The sequence below is a fragment of the Corapipo altera genome, unplaced genomic scaffold (assembly GCF_003945725.1).
Source record: "Corapipo altera isolate COAL_440 unplaced genomic scaffold, ASM394572v1 62, whole genome shotgun sequence".
Lineage (NCBI taxonomy): Eukaryota > Metazoa > Chordata > Aves > Passeriformes > Pipridae > Corapipo > Corapipo altera.
Genome location: NW_020884894.1, coordinates 1,253,930 through 1,269,939, shown reverse-complemented (window position 1 = coordinate 1,269,939; position 16,010 = coordinate 1,253,930). Strand labels below are relative to the sequence as shown.

Here is a 16,010-nt window from a genome sequence, read left to right as displayed (position 1 = left end):
GATGCTTTATTATATCTTTCAAAATAAAATAAAATAATTTGGACTTTATTGTTGAAAGAATGAAATTGCTTGACTGACATATGATAGTGAAACAATTACATTAGAAGCTCTGGCTCTTTTATTTCTCCTTCACTCAGAAAAGAGCAAAAAAACACCTAAATTTGTTCTGAACAAAATTGCAATACTGCAGGCTAAAACTTTCTTTCTCAATCTAAAAACTTTCCTTCTCAATTTAAATTCATTTTAAATTGTTATGCTTTACAAACTTCCAAATGGGATTCTAATTGTTGACAGACATTTTACATTACATGTGTCTATCACTTTGATTTAATATGCATTTTCAATGAAATTTAAAAAAGGCCTCTAAGGTGGCAATTTAACAGCAAGACATGCTGTGAATTTTAGATATAAAAAAGGATTTTTTGTACATGTGAAAATGGCCCTCCAGAAAAAAAATAAAAAAAATCGGAGACTGTCTGTATGGCTGAATTATCAGAAGCTAAATATCTCCAAGAACATTACCTACTGTTTTAATCAATCACAGTCATCAGAGGCAAACCAGATTTTACATTTATGCAGCATTTCAGTGGTGCACTTCAAAAAGTGTTAACCACATAAGAAATAGAATGTATTTGGAAATCCTATGTCTGGTTTATTACATCCCATGACCTGATTTAATTTGCTTCTACAGAAAACTCACATTGAAATGTCTGTAAGTAATACGTACTTGTTGTCAACTTTGATAAGAGACATTTGAAAGGAATTCTCTGGAAAATAAGAGCAAAGCAACTTTTTCTGTGTCCCTAAAAGAGTGGAAACCAGACCTAGGAGAGCATACAAGCTGCAGCAGAGACCTCTTCTGTATCAAGTCTACTTTTGAAATCATCAGAACTGTAGTTAATGTATAAACCCTGAGCTACAGACATTGACAGCACAGTGGGAACAACTCTGCATCTTTAACTTGGAATTTGTAAAACAAAATATTAGCTGCTTTTAAATACTTGCATTTTCTTCATGACTTGAATACAAACATCTTGGCTTTGGCTTATTTTATATAAATAGCTTTAGATCATCTTGTTTTAGTGGTCCTACAGGGTGTCCCAAAACCTACACTTGATGGCAAGAATAAACATTCATTAAACTTCAAAGGCTGCCAAAAAGTCTAGTTATTTTGATTTAGGGGAATAATTTAAATTAATCCCTATGTTTGTGTAGAAAATATGCAATGTAATCCATTTCTCTGTGTCCAGCTTCAAGTCACACTGAAAAAAAAAAATATTGCTTTACTAATGTTTCCTGTTTTGAAAAACTGGAGAAAAAAAAATAAGATTTCATATATTTTTTAAGAATTCTGGCTTAGTGACATCGAGTAACAAATATTATAATACACAACTGTGTAGTTATACCTCCACATAACTGCTGTTAAACTAACACACACAATGGACTTCTGCAATGGGAGTAGTAAAACCAGATTTTATGTTTGTTTGTATATATATATATATATTTATATATATAAATAATCCTTTTTTAAGAAAAGAGTCAATTACTCTTTTTTTGAATGGCTTTCTGCCTTAGTACCCCAACTCAGCTGATGCTGCTGTGCTACAGAAAACTCACAGTCACCTTTCTAACACATCTTCCTTTTTTTGCTGAGCCCCTCTTCAAATTTAGGAGAAACTTTAGTAGAATGGTTTAAAATTATTTTTTACTTTAAAATGAATCCATTCTTCAACCAAAGAAGCATGTATAGCATACTGTGTCAGAGGCACACTGAGGAAAAAAATAAAAGGAGGGAGAAGCTCCGCTATTGTAAATCACTGTAATGCCACTGAGGCCAATTTAGACTCGCTGAGGTTGTGGCCTAATATTTGTGCTGAAATGTTGCAGCTATAGCTGTATCCCTGAGCTGTATAAATATTTGTTGAAAGCTGACTGTTAGGGTGCAAGGGGTGGATTGCTCATCAGCAAATAGTGAGGACCCTTGTCTCTTCACCTTTCTTAAGGAAACTTCCACTTTTGGGGGGGGGGGGGGTGGGAATTTTGCCTGAGTACATATATGATCCTTCTTACTCTGTGCCTGGATTATAGTGTGTGCAGTGAAATGGTAATTTTAATCTGGACTTTTGAACTTGCACCCGTCTGACTGTCCGGCGCTGATTCATGCCATGTACTGTATATGAATGACCAGCAATGTTTACAAAATGAATTAGCTTGACTCCAACTCTCCAGCCAGAAAGTAATCAAAGTGAAGAGCCAAGCTATTTCTGAAATTCCAGCTTCCCCAGCTAGAAACTGCATGCTCTGTCTTGCTAGTCAGAGTATTAATGTAAAATGTACATGTTCTGTACTGGAGGACAATTAATAACAGCAGTGATTCTGAGCAGTTGACAGACATTAACTATTCCACCCCCAAACTGCTCTTGTGTGGTGGGCAAATCTGGCTGCAGCATATGGTACAGACACAGAAAATATCTATCAGTAAGTGATTATTCTACAAGTTGCAGTGTGGTTCTTTTTGGTTCTTTCTTCTCCTCCTATATTAAATTCCAGTTAACGTTTTATTTCACTTCTTTCAAAGTCAATACATGTATTCACAGACATATATTCAGGAATCCTCTTATGCAAATATTTTTAGTAGGGCTATTCATAACTGGTATCCCTAAAGTCTTGGAAGTTCTGGTTTATTTTCTCATCAACCATCCTAATTTAAACATTCAGCAACAACAGAGCTACCTTCAAAATAGTCTCATCCTATAAAACCCATCAGCCTTTGCCAGATTTAACATAAAAAATTATTATGAAAGAAAACAATGTTATTTAAGCATTTTGTTTGGGATACTCTGAAACTCAAAACATATCACTGAAATTTCCCTCTGAAAATGAGCCTCCTAATCTGAAAAGCCCACTTCATATAAAGCTGGAGATGTCTCAGAGGCAAATTGTTTGCTCCTGTAGATGGTTAGAGCTCCACAGAGGGAGGATATGAAATAAGGCTCTGTTGATTTTACAGCAGAGCATCTGAACCACTTCCCCTGCCCTCATCAGTTAAAGCAAAATTAAAAGAAAAATAAACCTCAATTAGCATGTGAGCACTTAATTTGATGCAAATTGGCATCACTCCACTGGATATCTGACTTAAGCAGAGTTATAACAGGACTTACCACCAAGAAGATCTGGGCCAGGGTATTTTAATGGGTGGGTGGGTGAGAACCTGATTCTTCATCCTTATTCAGGCTGAAAACCACGAATGCACTACAGAGCTATAGATCAGTCGACAAATTGATCGTTTGCAGGGAGGGAGGCTAAAGTGCCTCAGTTATTCCAAAATTAGCAACTGCTAGTGTGGTGTATAGCTCAGGCCAAATGACAAGTGACCATGATGCTGCCCATCACCTCCCCATCTATATCATAGCTGCATCCAGCCCCTGCTGACTTTTATTTCCAGAATAAACTTGCAAATGCAGTAGAGGTAAAAATGAATAACATCTGAATAAAATAGCTTGGCAGGATATCCTTAACATTACCTAAAAATCAGAGGTTAATAAATAGTTAAATTTAGCTGTAGCTTCTCTTAAGTAGTTTGAACATAAGTCAATATTTTCGTCTTTTGTTGTCTCAGGGTTTCTACAGGAGCAGAGAGAATTTCATCAATGATGTTTCTACACTTTATAGCAGTATGCCTTTGTACTATTATCCATCTGTACCCTTATCTAACATGTTATCAGCTGTATGAAAATAACTATCAGTGCCGTCAGCCCACAGCAAGTATCAATAGGAAGAATGACAGTGGCTAGTTTGCACACTTGAAATGGTTTATTTGTTGCAATCCTGTGCACAAGATGTTTATCAGTAAGCACCAGACAGCCATGCAGAAGAAGGAGCCTTAATTCTGTCTGAGACAGCCTCTTATTGCTATTGATAGTTAGCATCAGTGTCCAGTCTGAGAAATGGAAGTGCTGCAGGCAACTTCAGTCAAGACACCCTATTGATCTACTGCTTCCTCTGCATCCCTGCAGCTAGAGAAGAAAAATAAAAAGGGGAGGAAAAGCTTGTTGTATAAGGGGCAATGCAGCAGTCTATGACTTGCCATCATTCAAAGGGGTGTGTATGTGCATGGATATTCCTGATATTCAGTACCTTAGACAACTGTAAATCACATGCACAGCCATGATAAATATAAATGTCAATGTGCTGGAAATGTCCTTTATATAAGAGGTGTCACTAGAACTACAGTTTTAGCATGAAACATTTTTGCCGCTTTTTATTTTTCATTGACTTATTGTGCCTCTGTTATATCCTGTCTAACACAATCAATCTAAAGCATAATATCTGAGAGTCCTATTCATAAATAATACATATTTGGGTCATTTTCATTTGTATTCTACAATGAAGATTTACAAGCCAGAAACAAAACAAGAAACAATGTGTGGAATGCTCTTATTCAGTGGATAAGAATATATTACTGTGATCAATTAATCTGCTTTTCTCTGCATTAGGTGGACATCTTTATGGTACATCCATAAGTGTTTATAACTTGGGAGAGACAGAATCAGCTCTAAGGCTCTAACATAAAATGCCTGTACTCAGAAAAGAGAAACTTTTCCAAAGTTTCTTGTTTGGTTGGAGGTTTTTTTGGTGGCTTGTTTTTTTTGTTTGTTTTTTTTTTTATATTGGAAATGTGTTAATTTTGGCCAATTCAACCACAGCAATAACCCATCTGTGAACACAGTATATTACTATGCCCTATATATTACCCCTCATGTTAAATGAAACAAAAAATTGACTGCAATAATTCTGGGGATTTCTATAGTGCCATTCATGCAAAGATAGTCACATTTTACTACAAACCACACAAATTCGTTCTACAGGAGGGAACACTGACACACAGAAATGTCCCAGCTCAGTTTTTTCAGGTGGAAGTTACTAGGCAAAATTAAGTAAAATAAAATCTGTGCACATAAATTACCGGAGCAACAAGAAAGGTGAAAGGAAGACTTCAGTTGGCATTAGTATAAGAAACTACATTTACTGGTGCAGACACCAGCAGGACTGGTATTCCCATGATGGGCCATGTCAGAGGGGCAGCAGTGATGGCCTAGATACTTATCACTTTTGCCTGCACAGAAGAAGCAAAAGTTAGGGCTTGGTGAGTTAAAATCAGCCAGAGCTACTTTAGGAAGGAAAATCAGAATATACAAGAACTTTGCAGGCAACATAAACTAGGGTGAATGGAGGGAGTGTGGACAAGGCTGGTCACTGTTTTCCTCAAGCCCCCAGAGATGAAGGCTGGGCGGTGCTCAGGGCTTTGGACTCTGGTCCTCAGAGTGGGGTTTTTGTATTAGCTTTTCAACTCTGGAAATTTGCTACAAGTGCATCTCAGATAAAAATTGAAATGAGTTTTGCAACTATGGCAAAAAAGCAATTTTACATTTCATAGGCCTTTTAAAACCCTTTTCAATAGAAAATAAAAATAACAGTAAGGGGGGAAAAAAGGCTACATTTCCATTCCCGATTTTATAGTTTGACGTTGCAGATGTTTCTGGGTCAGAGGTCAACATGTCTTTAGGTGTCAAAAGATGCAATAACCTGAGTCAAAAATGGCCCAGTCCCCAGAACTGCGACTGTGTGCCAGAATATCCCCACCTCAGAAGCTTACTGGCAGCAATGTGCTCCAGGTGTCTTACACTATGCAGACCTGGTAGTCATTTTAATATTTTCCATGCTCATGTAAATGGACTTGATGTGTGTTCATCAAATGTGGGAAAATCCCACAGAATTGTGTGCCATCTGTTTATAGGTAAAAGGTCTGCTTTGCTGACAATTTAGTGCAAAATCAGAACACAGAATGAAAGCAAGTACGTTTTTGTTCTGGTTTGGTTTTATAAATCTGAGGCTTAATGTCATATCAAAACCCTAACAAAGTTCAAAGGTTCATTCTGTTTGGAGAGCAGTATTGTCCTTCTCAGATGTATGGATATTACCTGAGCCCCGTGGAGCTCTTAAATCTGCACCACGTGGCTACAACTTGCAACCTAATGAAACCTTGAGCACACACAGGAGCCAGCAGGACATGGAGAGGGTGCAAGGGCCACAGCTTGGGCAGCTGGATGTCTGCACTGGTGCCCTGGACCAGAAGCTCCACGAAACACTAGCTGACAGCATTCCAACACTTATGGTTGGCCTCAAGTGAGGAACTCAAGCTGAAGCAAAAATGGAAAGGCTCATTTTGAAAAAGTATCACCTTATTTTATTTAGCACTCAATACTGCATTTGATTTTTTGTTAGAATTAAAGCCAGATTTAATTCAATTAATATGGTAGATCCCGATCAAAGTGTCTATCTTCATTATTTTGGTCTGTCTTAAACAAGACTGTTGGACAGAAGGCAGTTATGTCTGAGGTCCTGAAAGCAGCTCTGATATTAAAAGGAAGGCTATGATCACAGTGATTTTCAGTGTCAGTTGACAGACATTGACCAGTCATCAGAAGAGGAATTTGAGACCTTTCTTATCCTCCACTCCTTGTGGAACTTCCATTTCTACCCTTCCACAGAGAACTGATAACCAGACTTGGGAAATTTATACCTGAATATAAGTCAGATGTTGTTAGGAGATGATGTCAAAGACTGTTGCAAAAGAGTATCTTCATTACATCCACCATGGAGTGAGTCTTGGGTGAAAGAAGAGTTAATGCAGCTGGCAGAGGAGAAAAACATCAGAAGAAAATAAACTGATAAAGCTAATCAAATCCAGACAATCTAAAATCTCAAACTGGATTCAAGGTAAGCTAGAAGGATGCTACAGCATCAAAAGCTGTTAAGCCATCCAGTACAACCGGAGGAGAAGACAGAACAAAATCTCTGGAGATATGCTCTGGATGCTTAGCAAGGTAGGTCAGTGTTATCTCCACTCTATTGCTTTTCATGGGCTTAACCCTGCCCCTTATGGCCCAATATATTTTAACCTTGCCACCAGCATTGTACTGAGGTGTAAAAGTTGAGAAAGAGAGTCTGAAAGTGCCTATGGTCAGCTAATTGGGAAAACAATCAGTTCCCCACAGTATAATCTACCCCATTTGCCAAAAGAGACAAGTTTTATATGTTCAATCAGAGAAGTGCAACTCCTCCAGTAATGTGGCCAAGACATTTACTTTGAAAATTGAGGAATCTTATTTTCAAGGTCAGTCTGAGGTTTCCTGGGTTCAGACTAAAACACTTTGTAGGGCCAAAGAAATATTTACTGGGTTCTAGGGAGCAGGGAGTAGATGTGTAATTTGAACATATTTCAAGTCAGCCTGGGAGGTCTTTTTGTTTTTATGTATTTGTGTCTCCTCAGACAACCTTTTGTTTTTTTTTTTTCCTGAGAATTTGGAAGTGAGGAAAATGATGACGTTTTTTACCAGTACATTTCAGTTGGGTCATATCCTGCATTGAACCAGAGAAGCTGCATTATTCGCACCCTTTCTAAGATGTATTTCCAGTACATCATATGAAATTATATAGTCACATTTTGTCCAAGGGTTGCCATTCCTTGTGTTAAACTAGAAGGAGTTTCTGCATAAAGCAATTTGCTTTATGTGACCTTTGACAGTGGGAGTATTGGGAGAATGACACCTTGTAGGGCTAATTCCAGGTGGAGCTTCTTACACTTTGTAAATTAAGCAGCAGCATTTTGCAAATGAGCTCCATGATGAGTAGGTGATCAGAAGATGTGCTACTGTGTAGTGGAGATTAACATCCGAGCATAGGAACTATCACCTAGCCCAGCAATGGCAGTAAAAGGTTAAAAGAAATACTCAATATTATCAATCATATTAAAAAAAAAAAAAAAGAGAGAACTCCTTACAGCTGCCAAAGGAGCTTGGGAGAATTAATGTGTTGGTGTCAAAAAGACTGAGAACGACTGAAATAGGACTACAGTGATTGCCAGAATCTTACTTGCCTGGAGAGATAACATTGGACATTCAGTTTAACTAGGCAGGTGCCAAGAATCCTCTTGTGGATGCTATGGAATGGCTTTCAAATATAAGAATGTACAATGCCCTCCATCATCTGGTACTTTCTCTGGTTTCAGAATTGCTCATTAAGCCAGGGAAACCTCCAGTGAGGTGTGATGACATGAAAACAGGCAGGAGCTAAAGAATCAATGTTTTAAGTAAAACAGCAATTATAAAAAGATCTACAACTCCTTCCATGCAATCAGGTAAATTACCAGGAATGGCATAAAACACCTAAATTGGAGAAAGAGTGGAGGAAGGGGGAGTGGAGGGGAAAGAAGGTCCCTTGGGCGATACCCGATAGGATGCTTAGTCTGTGTGGAGGGCAAAAGGTTAAGTGAAAATGAGATGAAGGAATGATCAGATATAGTCAGATCAGAGACAGTTAAATAAAGGAAAGTGCTAACCTAAGATAAATGCGAAGAAACATGCTTGTGTGAGTGTATTGGTGTAGCTGTTCTTCAGCAGTTCAGGAACAGGAGAGGAGGAATTCCCAGTTCCCAATCCATATCAGTCCTAGTTGAAGCACTTTCCAGTAAAAAACCAAAAGGGATAAGGATACAGGTTTAAGATTCCTCTCTGCTACTCCAATAGTGTAAAAGGATATTAAAGGACCTCTAATTACGTTTTGCAGGTCCCTTTTTACTGCTGGTGTGATATGAAACATCCTTAGTGATGAGAAGGAGAGTCAGGCCTGTGCCATCTGTGATTTTGGACAGTGAGAAAGATGCTGTTTTAAAGGATCAAAACAGAAATACTGAGAATTACTTGAAAGCTCCAAACTTTGTTGGTTGGTTAATGATTTCATGGGTCAAAGAGCTCTCATTAGTAGGAGTTTCCATAACAACAAACAACATTTGGTTAAAGAGATGCATAACATAGCAAACAAATTCTTGGAACACAGTCTATATAAAACTTCATCAAATATTTTGGTAAATCTCTATTCTTAGCCGACTCAACAAAAAGGGCCTGGGATAACAGATAGCACCAGGAAGCTCAAGAAGTGTCTGTACTGATCATGTCTGGAAATGACCACAAATATTTTGTTCAAAACCCTTTGATGTCTTACAGCCTTTAAATGTTTCTAAAAACAGCCTTAAATTCCTAAACGCCAGATGAAAATTCCAATTCTTAGCCACATCATTTGGAGCTCAGTAGTTTTAACGTTTCCTCAGGAGCTTAATTAACATATACAATTACACCTGGGAATTAGGAAATTGGGGCTTTAGCTCATCTGCTGGGTGCTAATACCTGGGGAATACCCAAACAGGATTTCACTAAAATAAATTTTAGTGCTCTCAACAATTTGAGTGCTACAACTCTTTGGGGTGAGTTGTCGTGTGCTCTCCACAAAGTGTTTGGTTAGTCCCAGAATTCACCAAATCTAGCTGAACTACTGTTGAGCAATACCTCTCAAGGTAGCTGCGCTTGCAAACTGCAGATTGAGATGCAGAGTGAAATGCAGATCGAGCTCTGGGTGGGAGCCCGAGACAAGAGGCCGTGAACTGCCAGCCTTGGGGATAACAAAGGGACAGAGATGGGTGACGCCAGCCAGGTGAATGGACACTGAGAGACACAGCAGGAGCCGGGAATTGCCGACCTTTTGGATAACAAAGGAGATGAAGACGGGTGATGCCAGTGAGGTGGATGGACACGGGGAGGTGGGGCAGGAGCCGAAGACTCGGGAGGAAGAGCGAGACTTGCGCACGGGGAGAGTATGAGGGTATAGAAGGTATAAAAGCCCAGGAATCCCTTGGTTGAGGGTCCTCCTCGGAGGCACCGGCTCGGACTGTTTCTGTGTTACTGCGCCGTGAATAAATGGTTTTATGGAACTAGACATCTGAAACTGCAATGGGAAACCTGGAGTCGAACCGGTAAGGAAACCTGGTCCGACTGTGTGAGTGGGGTGCGTGGGGAGCCAAGCGGGACCCGTGGAGTCACGGGAGCCGCCGCGGTGAAGGGGCTTCATCCCAGGAGTACAAGTGTCTGGCCTCGGGAGCGTGGCTGCCAGAGTCTCATGAATGGTCAGACTGGGTAGTTTCCTTAACACTTCTTAATCGTCGGGACTAACACAGATCTCACATATATTTGTCAACCCTAAGCTACAATGAAAGAAGTCTGAGTCCGTGAATGAGGAGGTCTCAAATGAAAGATGTGGTTGAAGCATTTTGACCCTATTCAATCAAGGTCAATTCTCCTCTGAATTGTACCTGTTTCTTTGTCTAACATTTTAGATACCTTCCAAGTGTCTATCGACAGAGTTTATAAGTGGCATTGCACAATGAAGAAGAAAGAAAGCTGCTCACAAAACTCCCCCTCTCCCCCATGTGTTAAAAAGCAGAGTTCCTGAGGAAAAGACAAAAGAGTGTTTGGGACCCAGTTGTATGTGCCTATGGGAAAGGAGTGGTGAAAAGAGGCCAACAGCTCCTGGAAACGGGGAGGGGAGAGCACAAATCAGCTTTATGAGCCAGCAAATGATGGATGGCTAAATGCCAGCTGAGAGCAACACATAGAACGGGGTTTGCATTGTTGTGATTATTAAAGGTTATTTTACTTTTAATTTTTTGTGGTAGGTGTTCTTACTCCTTCCTTACAGAAACCCTTGATTTTCACTTGTTACATACTTAGATGCACTTGTCATACCCAAAAGGTGATTTCAGTTCTCGGATGCCAGGAAACTTCTCTGCTGATCAAAACACAGCTGCACAGGCTCACTGGATCTATTCATGGGTGCCACAAGACTAGGGGTATGTCTGTCTATACCTGTGAAAATAGATATAATTAATATAACAGATATGATACAAATATGCAAATCCAGAAGCTAAAAATGACTAATAGTAAGAATGTTTTCGTTTGCCAAACCATATCAAAATATCCAAATCATTAAAGCAGTACTCAGTCCACACTCGGATTACTGCTACTGCAGTGACATCAGAACCCTCTTAGTGTACTTTATTTTACATTGAGCTTGTTTTTTAATGAAAGATCTTAAGGAACAAAATTTTTAAAAAATACTTTAATTAGCTTTTTCCAGACTCTAACCTCTCTCATCTCACCTTTAAAAACCTCTTTCCTTCATTTCCCACAAGTTGCTTGGACATACGATGTCAGGTCATAGGACTACATGAATTGCTATTCATTGGACACTGATTTTAGGATTGGAACAATAAAGGAGCAATTTCTATCTATTTTATATAAAATTCCTTCAGTGTAAGAAAGGGAACAGAATATTTTCTTATAGATAACATTTTTATTAATTTCAGGAATGTATATCAACCCATTTAGTAACAAATAACAGAGAGGCAATATCTTCAGTATGCTTTATTATATTAATAGATTTTGTATTACAATTTTACCTTCTTCACTTTGACATTTATTTCTCCTTTAATGAGTTAAAATGCCTAGCCAAGAGCTCTTGGTTTTAAGTACGTTCTTACATCAGCATATTAACTGTCACATTCAGGCTAATAGGTTTAACTTATCTGTTCGAGATCTCTGTCAGAAAAAGACCCAAACCCTCCCATTTTAAAAAATTGATGTAAATGGAAACTTCCACTTTAGTGGCCCTGGAAGACAATAATGCTGCTTCATCATCATCCAAACATTCAGTTTTACGGTTTTGCTGCCAAATATCCCAAATATCCGTGATAAGTGTCTCTTCTTGTAATAAAAGATACTGAACAAAAAGCAGTTTAACTGAGATTTTGAAGTCTTGATTTGCAACAGTCCATTCTGAACCCTTCATTTTATTTCCTTTTGTATTGTGCAGGCAAACAATTGTAGCTTTCGTCATGAGCTCAAGCAGTACATTTTAGCAGACTGAGCTTAAGCACATGCAGATGGGTGTAACATCAAATTTTTTTAAAGGATATTATAAAGCCAACTGCAAGCAAATTAATGTAAAAATAAAGGACCATTTTTTTCATAATATGGGTAATTGCGAGTAAAGTTTCAATGGACCTCAGAATCTCAGAAACTGGGATAAAACAACTGCAGGTTTTGAATACTTTTAAATTCTGACTCTTAAATCACATTAGTATGAATCACATTATCAATGCAAGGGAAATCATCAATGGAAATGTACAGTTGATATGATCTATTTTTAAGAACAGTTTTAGAATCAGTTTCCTCATTAATTATGACCATGTTAACAAAAGGAGAGAAAAAAATTACCTGATATTTTACCAAGAGTCCTCTCCTTTTCCTCCCTCTTAATCCAAACCAATTCAGCAGGACTTGGGGTTCTGAAAAAACAGAATTTTGATAGATTTTCTGTATGTACCCTTATTTTTTTCTACTAGAAGGGTACATACAGTGGTTATCTGTGGATTTACTCTCTGCTCAATGGTGACTCATTGGCTGTTTCTACCTCTCTCAGTGACACAGGTCCAGAGCTCAGAGCTCACGGGAGCCTTGCTGGGTCAAAGGTACCTTTCAGTGTCAAAGAAACTGAACTCACTCCTGAACACAGGGTCCACCGAAGTGTTTCTTTATTCAAGATGCCTTTCAGTGGTTATGGTATTTCTGACTTCTTTCTTGTGAAACTGGGAGATAGTGGTCATTTGCTTCCCTGTTTGCCTGTATGAGAAAGCAAGAGAAAAAAATAAAAATCTGTTTAAGAGCAAATGCCGCATGAGATAATTCCATCTGCCTGCCTGATTTGACATTTTCAACTCAATTTCTCCGTTTCTCTGATGAATGATCCAGCTCTTCCCAGTAATAGGCACTGCTTAAGTGCTGGACATATGCTACAATAATAACAATTACAAATAATTACTCTAATGGGGTGAACGAATAACACCAATTAGTTGGTGTGATGATGTTTCCATGACAAACTCCAGCTTTATGGAGTTGTTCATTTTTAAGTCTAAAAGCTTTCTGATATCCTTTGTCAGGCAACAGTGTGACTTGACCACCTCAATTAATAAATCTGTCTTGCTAGATGCATATAGTCATGGACTGTGCTCCTACTTCAGTGAAAATTTCAATCAACACTTAGTGCAGAACTAAGTTTAGGCTTAACTGTAAACACTTAGTCATAATGAAGCAGATTTCCTGATGAATACTTATTAAATAATTTCATTTCCTATATCCTGAGGAAATGTAAAAATAGAAGTGTTGGTGTGCACATGTACTTTGTTACATATTGTCAAATCGAACTGGTTCAGGACAACACTTCAGCCTGTTGTTAACCTCATTAACCTCAGACATCAAATACAATGGACTTGCAGACATGTCTGAACTTAAGCTCAAGTATCATTCAGAATAGAAATGTTTTACTGAACTGAGAGTTAAACCGAGGCATGCTCTTGTTCAACAGCAGAGGACAGAGCTTCTTGCTGAAGTAATATTTATGTCTGTGCAAGAGACTAAAATATTTGATGTCATAATGCTACTCTGGATTTGAATATCTGTGAACCTAAGTCAATGTTTTCGGATTTAACTGTTCCTCCCAGCATTTTCAATATTACAGTAATATTGAGCAACATAAATTAATTGGTATGATTTTTAAAAGCTTTACACGGGTTTAACATTTAAAACATATCACAACAACAACCCTAGTAATTTTCAAGGTCTGCTAAGACCAACAGTTTAATCAACCAGCAAGTCTTTTGTTTGTTTTTTGTTTGGTTTTTTTTGCATTTTGTATGTGATTTTCTTCCTTTCTGCAACTCATTTTGCCTGTAGAGAGAAAGGAATTCAAGAATCATGCAGCAGACCATTAGTAAACTTGTCAGGGCTGCTGACACAAAATCCACAGGTCCACTGAAATAACAGGTATCAAGGAGTTTATGATGAGTCACATATATCTGCCATATTCTGTCAGGAGGGGTGGATGCTCTTCATCCACTCTGGCATAAAGACACATCAATATAAAATCTGGGCTTACCTCTCAATTTACTGCCACTCTTTCCACTCTGCAGCTGACCTCTGATAACTCTTTGCTCACAGAGAGAGGAAGTCGGTGGCAATAATGATCCAGAAGTCTTCCAGATCTCATGGGCAGTGTTTCCACAGTCAAAGACTCTGAGAGAGAGAGAAAGAGATCAGTGTTTTGTTAAATTAGGGACTTAGAACAGCAAAATGACCAGGGAAGTCACAGCCAAAGGGATGGCAACTGTTTTTGTAAAAGTCCTAACTGGGTCACCAGACATAATTACCGAGTGACCAGAAGTTCTTTCCTGGATGTTAATTTACCAAGCTGTTTCTCCATACACACTTCTTATAGCCCATGAATTGTTTTCCCAAAGAGCACTCTGATGAGCCATCAGCACTTGGTCGGAGTTGGAGGCCTGGCTGTATAAAAGCACTCTCACAGTGCTGTACAGTCCTTCCTGCTACCTCACATCTCTGGAACACACAGTTCAGTGCAGCTGCTCAGGCTCACAACTGTCTCACTTGCTCAGAGAGCTTCTTCACTGATGTTTGAGCAACAGTGATATCACTGCCAGAGTATGTCACTAACATCTTGGAAGCAGAGGAGGAAAGGAGACAGACTTGAAATGCCAAGATGAAATAAAAACATGAATATTCTTCTTTTGACAAAAGACTACAGGAGTTTAGAAACGAAGAGTGTCTTATAGGCCCACTGATTTGGTACCTCAGTGAGTTACACCAGTATATGTGGTGTCTTGGAGTATTAAAAATAGGAATCAAACTCCTAGTTAAGTAGTGATAATTAGGTCAGAGAACAGAATCCTGTAGGTACATCAGCAAGTCAAAATTTTACCCATTTTGTACACACTACACAAAATACTGGACTTTTAAGTTGGGGGGGTGTTGTTTTATTTTCAGGTTCAAGTATTCAAATAATTGACAAGTTCCTAAACCTGCTTGTAAAAATCCCCAAGTCATGTGCTAGTCAGATAAAAATCTGTAAAAAGGGAAGGGGGAAGGGTGGGGAAGGAAAGGTTTGTTGATAAGTTTGCTATACTATTTAAATGTTTTAACCACGGCCTGGAGCTCAAATCAACATTCATGTGAAGTTCCTATTTATTAGAGTATATGAAAAGTATTCAGCAAAACTATATCTTGTTTTTGAAGGAGATGTGCCCCAGTAAATAAAGTGTAAGTCTAGATCCATTTCTTAGAAATATGAAAAATGAGTGATAAACACTGTCAGAAACTATGCTTTGTCCCATTTCAAGTTTCTTGAGAACATGCTCCTGTTCAAAATAAGCAATAAAATAGCACAGGGGAAAATGGACGAGGGGAGAAACCACAAAGGCATTCATCACGCTGAATCTAGGCCCACATCGACTTGTCTAAATCTATATAAAGAAAAAGGCCTGCAAGTGACTCTGAAAGTGATGGGAACCCATGCTTCAAACACATGTCTTGAAAGAATGTCGGAAACCTCGTTCCTCTTTTGGCTGCGGTTACAGATGCTTTCTCTGGACTGCGGGCTCACCAGTTTCACTTGTCTGGAGTACTCAAAAATACATTTTCCCCTGGAAGACAGTCTGCATATGCTTACAATAAAACATGAACCAAATCAAATAACTTCCACTTCAGGATAAATACTTTGAAGTAAGTCTGTTAGAGACGCTCATAGTAAATTGCTATTAATTAGTTTTTCCAATCTACTTAGGTTGTACTAATGAACACAATCACTCCTAACATATTTATAAGCAGGATAAATCCTGCCTCTCTCTATATGCCCGTGAAAGGCTCAAGGTAAAATGGATATATTCTGCTGCAGGAACACAGGGGAGCCACTTTGGAACAGGTGGGTGATCCTGCTGGTTTTCTGTGTCTCTGAACTCCACCTGTGCTCACCACTGGACAGCTGCTCTGGTGCTGGGGCTGCAGGGGAGCAAAGTCTGTAGCTTTCTGGTCACAAAATATGTTAAATTACATAACATGGAAAGTCTCAGCTCTGCAAAGCCAATGAAACCACATTTTCCTATAAATGTGACTTCCTCTTTTTGCACATTACCCACTTGTAATGGCTTGTTGGAAACTACACGATAGTATCTCCAGAGATGGGAACTTCTCTTCTTGTGCTTGTGAACA

General features: G+C 38.7%; 1 long non-coding RNA gene across 1 annotated transcript; it reads right to left on the bottom strand.

The window, feature by feature from the left end:
- Window positions 1–4,002: 4,002 nt before the first annotated feature.
- On the bottom strand, window positions 4,003–14,056 carry LOC113948838. The gene is made up of 5 exons (XR_003528250.1): window positions 13,885–14,056; window positions 12,454–12,572; window positions 12,168–12,238; window positions 10,619–10,757; window positions 4,003–4,016 (listed from the first exon to the last, which is right to left on the bottom strand). It is a non-coding gene; the product is annotated as an uncharacterized LOC113948838 (long non-coding RNA).
- Window positions 14,057–16,010: the final 1,954 nt, after the last annotated feature.